The sequence below is a fragment of the Pleurodeles waltl genome, chromosome 7, assembly GCF_031143425.1.
Source record: "Pleurodeles waltl isolate 20211129_DDA chromosome 7, aPleWal1.hap1.20221129, whole genome shotgun sequence".
In the NCBI taxonomy this organism is placed as follows: Eukaryota; Metazoa; Chordata; class Amphibia; order Caudata; family Salamandridae; genus Pleurodeles; species Pleurodeles waltl.
This window is the reverse complement of record NC_090446.1, coordinates 1,283,974,257-1,283,988,980: the sequence shown is the minus strand read 5'-3', so window position 1 is coordinate 1,283,988,980 and position 14,724 is coordinate 1,283,974,257.

The window sequence follows — 14,724 nt, the reverse complement described above, 5'->3', positions numbered from 1 at the left end:
TTTTCTGCGCTCCAAGCAAAATAGTATTTTGCCTGATAAAGCAGTCCACCTCCACTGAAAAAATGCAGTTATCACACCTTTTGTAGTAAATTGGTGATAAGTGGCCATATGTCACTCATGACACCGCCAGTGTGTCCTATTTTTTAATGAACAATACTTTGCATTCTGGGACAACACACTTGGCTTACATGCAAGGCTTATACATCCCAGCGTGCAAAGCATTCAACTACAACGGGAGGACAGGCAGAAAGTGCCACGCATGGCATGGGAACACTTGGCAACTCTCTCCATTATGAACATGCCGCCCTCGCTCAGCATCTTGGTAGCAGCAACAAAGGATGAACACTGGTTGTTGCTGTGGCATTTGCAGGGGATAGAAAAAGGGTCATAGGTTATGGCAAGCATGGGATGCAGGTGGCACCAGGGGTTCTATTCCTCAGAGATTATTTTGCTGGCAGAGTGGGTTTAGAGTTGCTAAATCTGTTTGGCAGTTAAGTGCTAGAGCAGTGATACACAAAGTACGGCCCGGGGGCCGCATGCGGCCCTCGTGACCTTTACATGCGGCCCCCTGGTCAGGAGCACTGGCCTGCTGCTTTCTTATCTCAGCACTAACACTGAGAAGGAAGTTAATTAAAAAGACAAGCCTTAATTTAAAGGTTAATTGAAGTTCAAAAAGGGAAGCAACTAAGTCATCCCGCACCAGCTAACTTTAAAAATAAGTGTGTTTCTAAAGGCATCCTGCAGCAAAAATGTAATAAAGGTATTTAAAATTCCAAAGAGTATTTCATTAACATGCAGAACTGTGTCATCTTAGTACATCACATTATATTATATCAGTGCATCCTATGTACAGCCACCCTGCTTGCATCAATGCAGCCCTCTTTCACATCACAGACAATACCTTTTGGCCCCTGGAATAATGCTTGTGAGTACCCATGTGCTAGAGACACCACTGCGGGACACTAGGAGTTCTTTGAGAGTTCATAACAACAATAGTATCCGAAGATGCTACACCTCCCCCTTGCCGGTACAGAAAGAGAACTCAACAGACAATTGACCTCCGCTAACCTCCCCACCCTCCATTCCATGCTACAGACAGCTGAGGATGATGATGCACTTTACTCATAGTAATGGTGTTTCTTTTCCACCCCTCTTCCTCATCACTTTCACCTAGCCCCCTCACTGTAACATGTGGTCGTATCCGATACACTAAATCTGTGATAAGAATATGTAAACCAGTTACATACTATTTTGTAGGTTTTATATAGCGCTAGCATGTCCGAGAGCTTTACTTAAGCAATGGAACATTATTAATTCAGTATTAGTTTTGATTTTTGTTTCATTTGACCACCTCCCTTTCTTTCCTGTACATTCTGCATTCCCTCTAAACAACAAATATTGCTATATATCACTATTAAACAGGCAGTCACAAGTACCTTGCAGGCTCTATTGTCATGATTTGAATGGTGCAGCAGGTGCAGTGACACCAGGCCCAAAACTTGTCATAACTCCTATAGACAGCAAATATTGCTATATTTTACAACTAAATAGGCAGTCACAAGTGCAGTTGCCTTGCAAGCAATAGGGTTGTGATTGCAATGGTGCATCAGGTGCAGTGGCACTGGGCCCAAAAGTTGTCCGAACTCCTTTAAACACCAAATATTGCTAGATGTTACTTCTAAACAGGCAGTCACAATTATTACAGCTACCTTCCAGGTAAAAAGGGCATGATTTGAATGGTGTAGCAGGTGCAGAGGCACTCTACTAACTACACATTACTAAACTATACTGTAATACAGTGGCATATTAAAAAAGGTACAAATTATGAGTTTGGACCCCTGGGATATTAATCCAACATACATCTCAACACCAACAACTATTAACGGTTTATCAAATTTAAAACAAACATTATTATAACCTTTTTTCTAATATTTATAGTCCAGTTAGATAGCAAGATAGAATACAAAAGAAAAAACAAAGGTTATGCCTATTGGCTTTGCAATGCTTGTTGAGGCCTGTTGGGTTTGTCTCTGTCAGTGCCTTTTGTCCATGCTGCATGGTGTACAGCATGAACAAACAAAAAGAGAAAAAAACATTCAGCATTTTGCCTGTGGGTGTGTGCGTCATTACACCAGCCCATGTGCGTGACCACACATGCGCGCTTTGATAATGATGCAAATGTATTTTTTTTCTTTACAGACACACAATGGTTTTGTAAATAAATGAAAACCAGTAGTGTAAAAGAGTGTCTTTTTTAGCATAATATATTGTTTTAAATAATTTTAAAAATAGGACTGTGATGTGGGGGTGAATGTAGGAGCAGTTGGGGCGATTAGCTACAGGGGGTGAAGTGGGGGAGGATTTGCAAGAGCAACATGGAGTGCGGAGGGAGAGAAGTACATGAGCAAGAGCAACACCGGTGGGAGGGGAGCACAAGGATGCAGGAGAACATGAAGCATAGAAGGGGCGTGTAAGGGAGACAACTGGAAAACATACACACGTTCATGGAGTGCTTAAGCAAAAATAAACAACTAGTTCCCTCAAAGTAAGCAGTGGATGGACACAAGTAAAGAGGCTGTGCTCCAGGGGAGGGGCAAACACACATTGGACAGGACAAGCTATTGAAAAAGAAGCAAGCAAATGAGAGTGAAAGTAAAGTCAATCCATGGTAAGCAATGAGTGGGCTTTAAGCCCTTGTAAATTCTTGGTAAGCTGGCAACAAGTCTTTTTCAAACAGAGCTGCGCTGTCTGGTTACCTCGAACTCAAAATGTGGTTCTCTCTCTTATGTTAATACAAAGTGTTATCTCGTAACACTGGCTATATTAATTGATCTAACAAGAACACAACTTTGTCCAGGCAGAAGCTTTCATTACAACATTCATACGCATTACATGCAGTACTTTGCTGAAACTTACCATTTGACGGAATATTTTATGTTCTTTCTTTACAATCAAATTTAACTATATAAAGCATTTTTGTTAAGGTACGGGTTTTTTCCGAAGTCCATTTATTTGGTTACTTGGGAGATGAGAGCTGGAATTCCAGCCAGAAATTCCCGTCTACACAGTCCATCCCCATTCTTTGGGACTTAACTCCTAATAACACGGTACTGTCAGGATGTTACTGCAGGGTACCATTGTTTACAAGTGAGGAGTGTATACCATGCCAGCACCATGTAATTCCCATTCGGGGACTATGGTGGTTTACTGTCTGGCGCAACTGATGGGTATTCAGTGATGTCACGTATATTTCATAGCTAATTTCTGGCGTAGCTTTCATTAAACTGTAATATTTGGATTTTTCATGTGTATTGGATAGCAGTTTGTGTTTTTCTGTTCATGGCTCCCATACCATGAAAACCATATCAAGGCTTTTGCGTTTATTCAGAAGAGAGGCGAGCCGGGATCAGAAGAAGCCACTTGATGTAGTTCTAAAGTCAACGCTTTATATTACTTTGTGGACTACATGCAAGCGCAATAACTGAAAACTACAACTAACGACCTCCTAGTTAAGATGAAGGTATGTAAATCCACGCACTGCTATCTACATGCCGTGCTACGGTTCCTGCCCAGTTGTTTCCTATCTGCGATTTTTTTTGGCAATTGACTTATGCTTTGTGTTGCAAATGGCTCCTATTTTCCTGCGGTAGGTTTGGCTTTAACATCGCGGCAGCATCTTGTGGGACATGAGTGTCTGAAGTGAAATCCCAGAAGGCACGGCTCAGCTGTTCCGAGGCGGACGGCACGCCTCCTTAGCATCACCGTTGCTATGAGCTTCGGAGTGTGCCTCGCAGCAAAGGGCCCAGATGGAGGGGGTGGGGGGCTTTGCTGTCTATACGCACTGATGCTTCGCTCCGTTTCTCCTCCCCTGGGTCGGCAAACCGTGTTGCTGGAGGTGGGAGCTTTTCACCAGGGTCGGCTGAAGGTTTGCATGGAGCTAATTTCAAAATGAAAATGCTTTCCCCACCGTAAAATTCATGGTGAAGCACTGATACCCGCCGGTAAGTTTCGAATAAAATGTAGCTGTAGTCCTGCTCATCGGGTTCAAAGTATAACAATCTCATCCCAAGGTCAGCATTTACTGAGGACGGTTCAGCGGTTTGTGCTGTTTGTTCTGTGATGGAAAACCTGGGTTGAGTAATTACATCGCCTAGACTGCAAAGCTCTGCTACAGAAGGGGTGTCCAACGTACCACGGCCCAGAAGGGTCCAGATACCCACAGACCATGTAAACGAGTGCATTTAGCTAATGTGAACACCTAGAAACTCTGGTCCTGCGGCATTTACACTGGCCACCACGTGGCCGCATCCCTAGCCACAAATGCTGTATGCAACACTAAAAACACTCTATCCAGCTGTTCTGAACACGGCCTTCTAGTTTTTCTGTCTTCGGGCACAACTCTATCATGTCCCTGTGATGCCAGCTATCCTCAACATACAGTTTTTTCAGGGGTGTCCAACATAAGTCCAAGATGGCCAGATTCATGCCACATTTTCGGATAACCACATAAGGTGAACGCGCATTTTTTTTTAGGGCTTCAGAAGGTCATATAGTGACAAGATACGTTTGGGGTGTGTCGTGTGATGGATCACTAATTTGTAATGAGAATTCTGTGTCATTGGATGTATCACTAATTTGTAATTTGTAACGAGAATTCAAGATTGGCATTTCCAAAGTTGTCATATGATACATTGCACAATTACGTACCAACATCTCCTAATAACACTACAAATAAACAAACAAGTATCCGAGAAGCCTTTCTTTGAAATGTTTTACTCTGACAAATGAACCAACACATCTTGGAGGGTTACTCGAAAACCGTGGTTTAGTGCCAGCAGTTGTGGTATCTGGCACAGCAGTCGCCTACACAGGGGTTGGCACCGGCTGTGTTCTACAAATTGTGATCGACAGTCACGTGATAGTTTTCATTCAGAGACTTCGAGCAGGTTGGGAGCTGAGCTCATGAGGACGGGAGAACGACCTTCACCTTCAACAGTAGCAAAAATGTGAGAAGTCTTTAGCAGATCAAGCTTATACATCCATTATTTATTTCCTTGACAGGCAAAACACAATGCAATGCTAGAGCCGTTATAACAACCGCAGTTCACTGTGGTAACCTTTACATGTAAATTACTGAGATTATGTGGTTGTGTATACATTTTAAGCGGGAAATATCTGAGTCACAGATGGAGAAGAAAATATGTCTGAAGCAGCTTACAATAATGCTGATCAACAAGGGCAAATGAATTCAAAATATTTTTTTATACTCTTCTTTTACAGCCGAACATGTATGACCTGCGTAAACTGAGGAATAGGTTTGCTGTCAGATCCCGGGTCATGTGTAAACTGAGGAATAGCTCTGCTGTTGAGCTGTAGACCATATGACCTGACGGATATCTTGTAACAGAGGCTCGAACATTCTTTGCTCTGAATAACCGGAGGGATGAACTTGCTGGCAGATTAGAGATAGCTCTGCTGTCAGAGGCCTGGGTCTGTTGGCTGCATATGTAATCTAATGGTAGCTCTGGTGTCAGTGCAGTGAGCCAGCATTCTTTTTGTAATCTGTGTGATAGCTCAGTTGTCAGAGGCCTAAGGCTGTATAGAAAGGGACATATTTGCTGGCTGATATATGAGTCTGTGTACATTTAAGGAATAGCTTTGTTGTAAGAAGACAGAGCCTGTGGGATCTGTGCATTCTTTGTGCGGTGCCTTAGAGGCCAGAGGCTATCCAATCTGTATAACCTGATGAACTGCTAACGCAGCCTATAAAACCTGTGTTTCCTGTGCAAAGTTGCTGAAACCATACTGGTTCACAACAATGATCCAAGATCTGCACTTGGAAACATGTACCATAACATCACCTCTGGTTTTAGCAAGCTGGAACCAAATAATATGGACAATTGCAGATTCTCCTAGCTAGTTGCGAAGGAGAGTCCTGAATTGATTAAAGACGAGTGAGTATAATGCAGTCTCTTTTCTTACTGTTTATTCACATAGCACTTAAATGCACAACACCCACAATCCTGCAGACCAGCAGAAAGTCACAAAAAACACAAGCAATCAAGCTCAATATAAATAGCACCAGTCACCACCTTGATTCCTCTTTTCTTGATGCGTCCATGAAATGTTCAAAGTGCATATGTAAAGCAGAAAGTCAAAACCAATAGAAGAAATCCCATCAAAAGCCATTATTCGGTTCTACTGGCCCTGGCACATTTGCTCTTGCAATAAGAATTAAGAGACAAGTTAATCCACTACTTTGGTCCACTCGGTGTCCAAAACCTCAGACTGCTGCCTAGTTGGCTGTCCCACAAGCTAAAGAAAACCAAACAAAGCATAGCTATTGATAACCATTCTCTGGGTGGGTAAATTGCAGAGGTGGGATAATAGTCACCTCCATTGTTAGTAATAAAATTAGGACTATCCTTCACAACTGGCTAGGAGAATCTGCAATCTTACAACAAGACTGGAGGCTCATATTATGTGCAAAACATGTTAGCAACTACCATTGCTGTGTGATCGACAGTTTCCGAACAAAGTATTTAAAAGTTGACACACTAGACATGTCTGCTGCTTTCATGATGCCCCCTAGCCGTGCAACTGCCCAGAACATCTGGAAGCCATGGCTCCACCTGGCTGAATGAGCCCCAAATCGCCCTGTATCAACACCTGTCATAGACACTATTACCTTCATCCATCTAGGCAACATATAGTTTAAGTTTTATATGGCCTGGTAGTGAAAAACTCTCATATTCATTTTTCACTACTATGAGGCCTACCACTCTCATAGGATAACATTGGGGATTCCCTATTACATTTAATAAATTGTAATTCCTGATTGAGAAGGAGTAGACCTGTCATGTTTAGTGCCTATGGAATTGTAGCAGCAAATCCTCTTTAATGGTAAAGTCAGGTTTATTATTACAATTTAAAAAATGCCTCTTTTAGAAAGTTGGCATTTTCCTCCTCTTAGCCCTGTGTGCTTGCAGTCTGTCTCCAATACAAGTCTGGGGTGGGGTGGCAGCTGGACTTGGGCAATCCCTCTAGACAGCCAAACACAAAGGGAGCATAGGTGTGACTGATGGGCCATCAACATCCTGATGGGCCATCATGGGCACAATGGGAGGAAGGGGCTGACACAACTGCATAGGCAGTGCCATGTCCTTACAAAAATAACTGCATCCCCCCTTAATTGAGTCTGGAGCCAGGAAAGGAAGGAAGGACCTTTGTGGACTTCAAAGCCCTTCTTTTAAGTCTCCCCCACTTCAAAGGCACCACTGGGTATAATAAGAACTGGACTTCTGACACTACCGACTCAGTACACTCATGGACCTGTGTATACTCTGCCAGAAAGGACTGCTGTGCTGTTACAAGGAATACTATACTGCTGGACCGCTGCTCTGGAAGAACTGTTTTCTTGCTGTGCTGACCTGCTGCCTGCTGCCTTCTTTGCCTGGGTGAGAATGACTGGACCCACAACACTTGAACCAAGTTTCAGGAACACAAAAGACTTCCAACTCATCACCTTCAGCACCTGGACTTTGCTTGCTGCAAGTCTTGCCCTGCCAAGTGATGCCAATCCATTCCTGGGCCCTTGGAAGTGGGTACAAAGTGCTGCTCCAGTCCAAAGTTTATGCATCGATGCCGTGGCATCACTCAGAACCGGCACATCTTCATTGACAGAAATGCATTGCCACTGCTGCGAGGATCACAGACCCATGCTCCATCGCAGTCAGCCTGACTGTTCAAATTTGACCCAGTCTAGCGAAACCACATAGCCCGGCTTGCGCCTTATGCTTTTAAGCACAACTAAGTTTATTCTTTAAAAATTCATGTCCCGAGTTCTACTAATAGGATTTTTGTCTTTTGGTCTTGTTTTGCTCATTAAATTTAGCTCTATTTTTCCTACTAGGTGTGGTATCGTTTTTGTGGTGTTTTCACGGTTTTACTGTTTGAAGTGTTGCACAAATACTTCACACATCGCCTCTTAAGTTATGCTTGACTTCTCTGTGCGAAGCTACCAGGGAGTGAGCACAGGTTAATTTAGGGTGTGTATCTAACTAGAATTGTGGTTCCTGCTTGGACAGGGTGCATACCTCTGCCAACTAGAAATCCAACTTCAAACACCTGGTCTTTATAGGATTTATACATCTTATCCCTTCCAGCAAATTGCATATCAGCGCATGTTCCTCAACTGTCCTCTTATCAATCTTTTGGTGCCCTGTTGACACCCCAGAGCTGTATCCATTAATGGTTCTATAAGACTTTTTGTATCGCCAAGGATGCCAAAAAAGTCAACACCCCCACAACATCTGCCAAAATGGCATTCATTCCCCTTTCCAAACACCAACCACTCCAAACCTCCTAGCCTGACTTGTAAGCCTTCTGAGTGCCCATGGCCCATCAAGCTTTGGAGTAGCCTGAAGCAGCATCTGAAAGTCTTGTCACATTTGTGACCGTTCTGAATGGTTCCCTGCCACCAGAACCAATTTGCTCTGAGATACCAGAGCATGAGTCTGCCTGTAAGGGCTCCTCAACATCTCTCTGGCAAATACTCTGTGGACTACAATATTTCTTGCTTGAGACAAAATTATCATAGGACTCTCTCTACCTCTTCCAAATATTTCAACCTTGTCCTTTTTAACTTATTGATATATCTGACTGCAGTTAGGCTATCCATTTGAAGGTGCACCGCGCACTTTGCACCTTAACAGGTTTTAGAATGCTGTAAAGTACTATAGTACCCAGAAAAATTGCCCCAGCCTGGGGTCACCAGATGTTAACCACAGGCTGTTTACACAAGTTAATACTCATAATACAACCTTCTGCGAACATCAGCCAATTGTTCGCATGTTGACCCAGACCCGTTTCCAGTATCCAAGGCCATTAGGTGACAGGGGAAGATGACTTGGGTGGCAGGAGCCATCTCGTCAGAGCCGTTTCTTTGAGGCCCCCCGCCCTCCACAGGTACCCTTGCTAGTTTGGCTCCTTGCCTGACGTAAGGCTGAACACAGCTTATGGAAGAATTTTCCGAAACGGGTCTGTTCCATGGGGACTACTGTGGTAAAGATGAGGCTTAGGGCTTCGTAGCATGTTCTCACCCCATGTTTCAAGAACAGAGGTTTTAACAGGAGGTGCCTTTCAGACGCCAAACAAGGGCAACAACATACAAGATGTTTAATTGATTCAGTGCGGTATTTACACAATTCGTGCATGTGCCCTTGTGCAGTTTGCCACTTCCGTCGATATTATATGCATTTTCTACTACTGAGTTAGCAATTTGCTTAAAGGACCGCATTGACTGTGTGTCATCAGCATAAAAACAAGACTGAAACCAGAGCTCTCTAATATCTTTCCCAAAGGTGCCAGATTAATATTGAATAATGTGGCGCTCAGTACCAAGCCCTGTAGTACCCCACAACTTATCCTCTGAAAAGCAGAATTGAACAGAGGGTGAGTGGAGGTTATGTATTTGCGCTTGTTCAGGACATGTAGCTGCTACATGCTATTCACATGCTTTTCCCACTCCTCTCACAATGCTGGGGGTACTTGGGGATTATGTGGGCATTCCCTCTCCAGTCTGCATTTTTTGTCTTCCATTGCGGACAGTTCCGCCCTGAGAGATTTCTGTACCAGTACCGATTGACTGACACAATAACCCCGACAACCACCTTAAAAGCATCCCACTCGACATTAGTGTATGCTGCTGTGTTTGCAAAATTATTCTCCAATCATGTCCGCCAAGGGGTCTCTGAAAGTGGGTTCATAATTAGGCTAGAACTGCCAGGTGGGGATGGGTGACACACGCATGCCCCACTGCAGAGGGGCCCATAAGCAACAGGTTGTGCTCCAATAGGTTGCGACCCAAGTGTTCTATGTGTACAACCTGTGCAGTCATTTCTGGGCAGCACACCAACTTGTCTAGGGGGACATGCAGGTCAAAGTCCAAGGAGTAGTAGGAGTGTTCCTTCTGTACCATGTTGCTAGGTCTCCACACTTCATGGAGGACCCAGTGATCCAGTTATTCCATGAAATCCCGTACCGACAAACTGTAGGGGAGTCTGCAAGGGGGGGACTGATCTGTCAAGTGCGATATCTGCAACACAATGATAGTCATCCCACCTGGTATTAAAGGGCTATGAGAGTCCTGTGAAAGGGCACAGGTGAGTATAGTGAAGAAGTGTGCATGTCCCACATTTGGGGCCTAAACATTATTAACCATGATCTGCAGCCAATTGAGCCTCATGGTGAGGATGACAGCGGCCCTCCCTGTCAATGTAGGCCTTTGTGAGTTCTAAGCCCGCACCAAGATTAGTGCCTCCCTGGAGATATAAGAGTAGCGTAAATCTGCCACCTCCATTTCTGCTGCAGCCTAACTACCTTCTCACCCACCAAATGTGTCTCCTGTAGGAGAACTACATCTACGCCCCTACGTTTTAGGAATTCCAGGTGAGGAAGGAGTATCTCATTGCTCTAGGTGTCATGGTGGGTGCAACATCCCAATCCCCATTCTGCATCCTATACCAAAAAATGCATCCATCTCATCTCCCATATGAGGTGCGCAAGCCCCCAAGCTGTGCCTGCTTTACCCCTCTCCTGATAACACAAATAATTAGTCATCTGTTAATACCGGGTATGTATGAATGTTTTGCTTTTCACTAATGACCGAGCTGAAATACTAATGCACTGACAAAAAATCTCTGGAATGCACTTCTTTGTCCAAAGAAGACATTTAATATGTTACTTTGCAAGGTTCCTAAAAGAAGATGAGCATGTTGGAAGTACACGTTTAAAAATAGTCACAACAATGAAATGAAAACATAGACGAATGATTCTCCACTGCAATATACACAGCAAATATATGTATCTATATTATAATGCAAAGCAAATAATTTATAAAAATGCATCACCATAGGGCCTGTCAGGTGCTTCATCTTTCTCCTGCCAGCAAGCCGATGACCCCGTTCGACTGCAAGAAAGAGGGATCTCTACCCTCACGGGAAATATATCTATCAGGTATCCGACGTCTGAATCCTGATTGAGGTCTCTGAATCTCCTACTGTCAATCAGGGTCTCTTTTATATCTTAAAAAACCGAGGAAGGAGCTTTCTGGAAAAAACCCTCAAGCTGCGCAAGAAGTATTGAAACACACTGGCTAGTTTAGGTAAGCTTTGAAAATACCATGTTAGGATTTGGCCATAATCCCAAGACGTCAAGTCAAAGCAAGGCCGTTCCCTGCCATCTGAGTACATTCTTCCCTTGGAGGGAAGAAAGCACGAAAACAAGACAGAATGAAAATAAGACAGAGCACATTGTACAATGTGGAAAATCACAGGCAGCCTTTAACATGGCAGTGGCTAATGCCACAGTAAAGTCAATAGGCAGAATGAAGCTAAAGCTAAACTAAATACAAAATGGAGTCTGTAACTGGTGATCACTAGTGTGACAGTGGACAGCCAAGCCAAGTGCAAAGTGGTGCAACACGAAGTTAGTGGTTTAAACACACATTTCACTACAATGAAACAGTAAACCCCAACACCCCCCTCCCCAGGCCAGACTGGCAATGGCTATCTGTCCAAAACATGGAAGAATGAAAACATTCAGAATCCAAGCCACCAGAGCTATATTGATGGTAGAGGTGTCAAGTGGTGGCGGCTGCAACAGCCGCTTGGTACACCCTGTTGCCTCTGGTCCCCTTCAGGAGGATTACTGCAGAATCCCTTGACGAGGAGCCTGCCTTCATTGAGACATGCAGTGATGAATCACATGCAGGCCACCTCAGGCCTCCAGTTCACCCCAGGGAGTGCACACATGAGTGAGGCCTACATGCTGAGGGTCCCCTCTGAGTGGTAGGTGGCGTTCATAGGTCATCTGCCATCAAAAAAGTTATTTGAGGCCCAAGTGTCAGTGCCTCTCAAGGCATCCAAATCCAAACTCTCAGAATTAGATTCAGTGCAAGGATCAGAAGAGTTCTGCTTCATCAGTGCATTTGCTTTCTCCTGCTATGTCTGGGACCTTGAGGGCTGTGCTGCCCAGGTCATGTCCCGTTTTCTCTGACAGCAACATTTTGGGAACGGCATGCCAGACCCCTGCCCTGCATCCATTCCACCCTGTATTTCTTGAGCAGTCCCATATGTGCTCTGGGTGTCAAAGAATACAGCCCTGTGGTCCACAATGACTTTAAGTTGTGCAGGAAAGAGGGCCATATGTCAAATGCTGACCTCCTGCAGTTCTTTCTTAGCCACAAGGAAAAAGGCCCTCTGGTGTTGTACTGACATTGTGTAATCAGGGGAAATGGCAATGGAAGCCCTCCACATTCTGCATTGGCTTGTTGTGTGGACCCTCTGCAGTATGAGGTCCCTGTAGCAATAGTGGAGTAAGTGCACCACCACTGGGTGGGGAGGCGCCCCAAGTGTGTGGGGGGGAGGTCTTGTCTGCACTCTATGTACCCTTTCCAATGCAAAGAAGTTTGACACTCTCTGTAGAGACACCTCATTTTCCATCCAGCCCTCCAGGCAACCATGTCTGCATCCTCTACTGGTGAAGGTAGACCAACCACCCTAATATTGTTTCATCAGCTTCGCCTTCTGCATTTCCACTCGCCAAATCAGGTCTGCCATCTGATCTTACAAGCCCTTCACAGTTGGACATAACTCACCAATGGTGTCTTCAGTATGCTTCACTTTGTCCACCAGCTTGTGGGGATCATGGTGGAAGGTACCCCACCCCCGCTTCGCAAAGCCCAGTAGGCCACAGTATTTGTGCGGCAGCTGAGAGAGCAAGCACCCAGGCCCTACCTCTCCACTCATGCCCTTGCATTGCTTACTAATTCTTGTGTTCCCTCAGCTTCACTTAGGGGGGTTCCTTCCCGCCAATTGCCAGGGTGCCTGGGACATCCCCGAGCCCCGCAAGACCAGCAGTTCTGGGGACACCCTGTGGAGAAGTCTCCACTGCCGGCATCACCAGGCACTGCAGCTGAGCCTCTCCTGATGATTCACTGTCCGGAGGGTACTGGTTGGTCCCCATCACTTCAGGGCATGGCTAACTCAGCGGATCTTCACTGCTCCATCCACAGTGAGCTTTCTCAGAATGTGAGTGCCTTCTTGGCTGCAGCATCTCCCAATACAGATAAGGCACCTCTGTCACACCAGAGTCGCCACCAGTTCCTTGTCCCAACTGCCCCCAGTAGTCTGGAGCCCCTGCTGAGGATGTTTTTGAGGCCACTCCCAGCCACAGATGAGCGGAGAATTGAGACAATGTGGACAGGCTCAGAAAAGTGAGGCCATCTTAGTTTGCACCTGATTCTAATGCAAGACCTGGGTATGTAAGGAAAATTGCTTGCCCGTTCCAGGCATCTACTTGTGCAAACCACCAATCCACTTTTGTCCTTTTTTCTGTATCTAGCAGATATAATTGTGAATAATTCAGACCTCTTTGGAGATGCCTTATCTTTAGTCTCTGAAGTGCCCTGTAATAAAGGGGCCCTGGAAATATTGCTTGCTTGTATGGCTCAAGACAGTAGGCCTACTAACCTTGCTAAATGTTTAACCGAAATGTGGTTTGAGCCAGCACTCCCCTTAACTCCCTTCTCATTACTTTTAACGTTGCTGCTAGAAGCATCAACACTCCTCTTCCTGAATCCACAAAAAAAAAAAGTCCACCTTTTTTGAAGGAACCAAATTCGATTTCTCTATGTCTATTATGAACCCCAATCTTTGAATGAGGTCCACCGCTTCCTGCGTCTGATAAAACAGAAGCCCTTTTTCCTTAATTGAAGGTATTTTTTGTGTTTGTGAAAAATGGGTACAGTTAAAAAAGTGTCTTTTAAGTCCATGCACGGGGAGGAGCCAAAATGGCGTCCGGGAAGGACGCCTAGATAGCGAGCTCCGTCCTGGACTCGCCATAAATATCCTGCAGGGCGCCCCCCCCTGGAATTTTATCGTCATCGCAGAGGTCATGTGCTGCCCCCCCCCAAGCTGAGGGCTGCCGGGGGGAGAGGACACCCGGGAAAACGGGCTTGAACGGCCGAGACCGCCCCAGGGATCGAGGTGAGGAGCTGGGAGCTCTCAAAATAGTCGCCGCCCAGCGCGAGCTGAACTGTGGCTGGCGGACCGGCTCTCCCTTCCCCCAAGGGGTCGGGGCGCTGAGCCGCCGTACCGCTGCCGGAGCTGGGGATCGCCCGAGACATCCAGGGCGCGGAAGGGCGGGGTGTGCCCCCTATGCCCCGCTCCCCCTTCCTGGGCGAGGTATCGCCGTACTGCTGGACCCGCCGGGGAGCCTGGAGAACCACACGGCGCACCTGGCACGAGGGGCGGCGCCGCGAATTAGAGGCGGTGGTGGCCCTGGGCTGGGGCCCTGGATCAAATCACGAGGTGACCCACAGGGGGCCAACCGGACACGGGGCACGAGGCGTGCGGGAGGGCCCGCGCTGGCCCGGTTCGGCCTGTACACATGAGAAGCAGTGCGGCCCCCGCCTGGAAGAGGGAGGTGTGGTTTTGTCGGGCGCGGTGGGTCCTGGATTTTTGTGGCAGGTGAGACACGGTGGCTGGGAGCGGCGTGGGCCCCTCTTCTTCCCCCCCCGGTCCTCCCCTCGCTGGAGGCATTCACTGTGGTGCTGCTGCCTGGCTGAGGGGCAAGCCCACGCCCTGCTGAGCGCAGCACCTTGATCTGGGAGGCCCCACCCGGGCGGATTGACAAGCGCAGGAGCGAATCCGACCCGTGGGG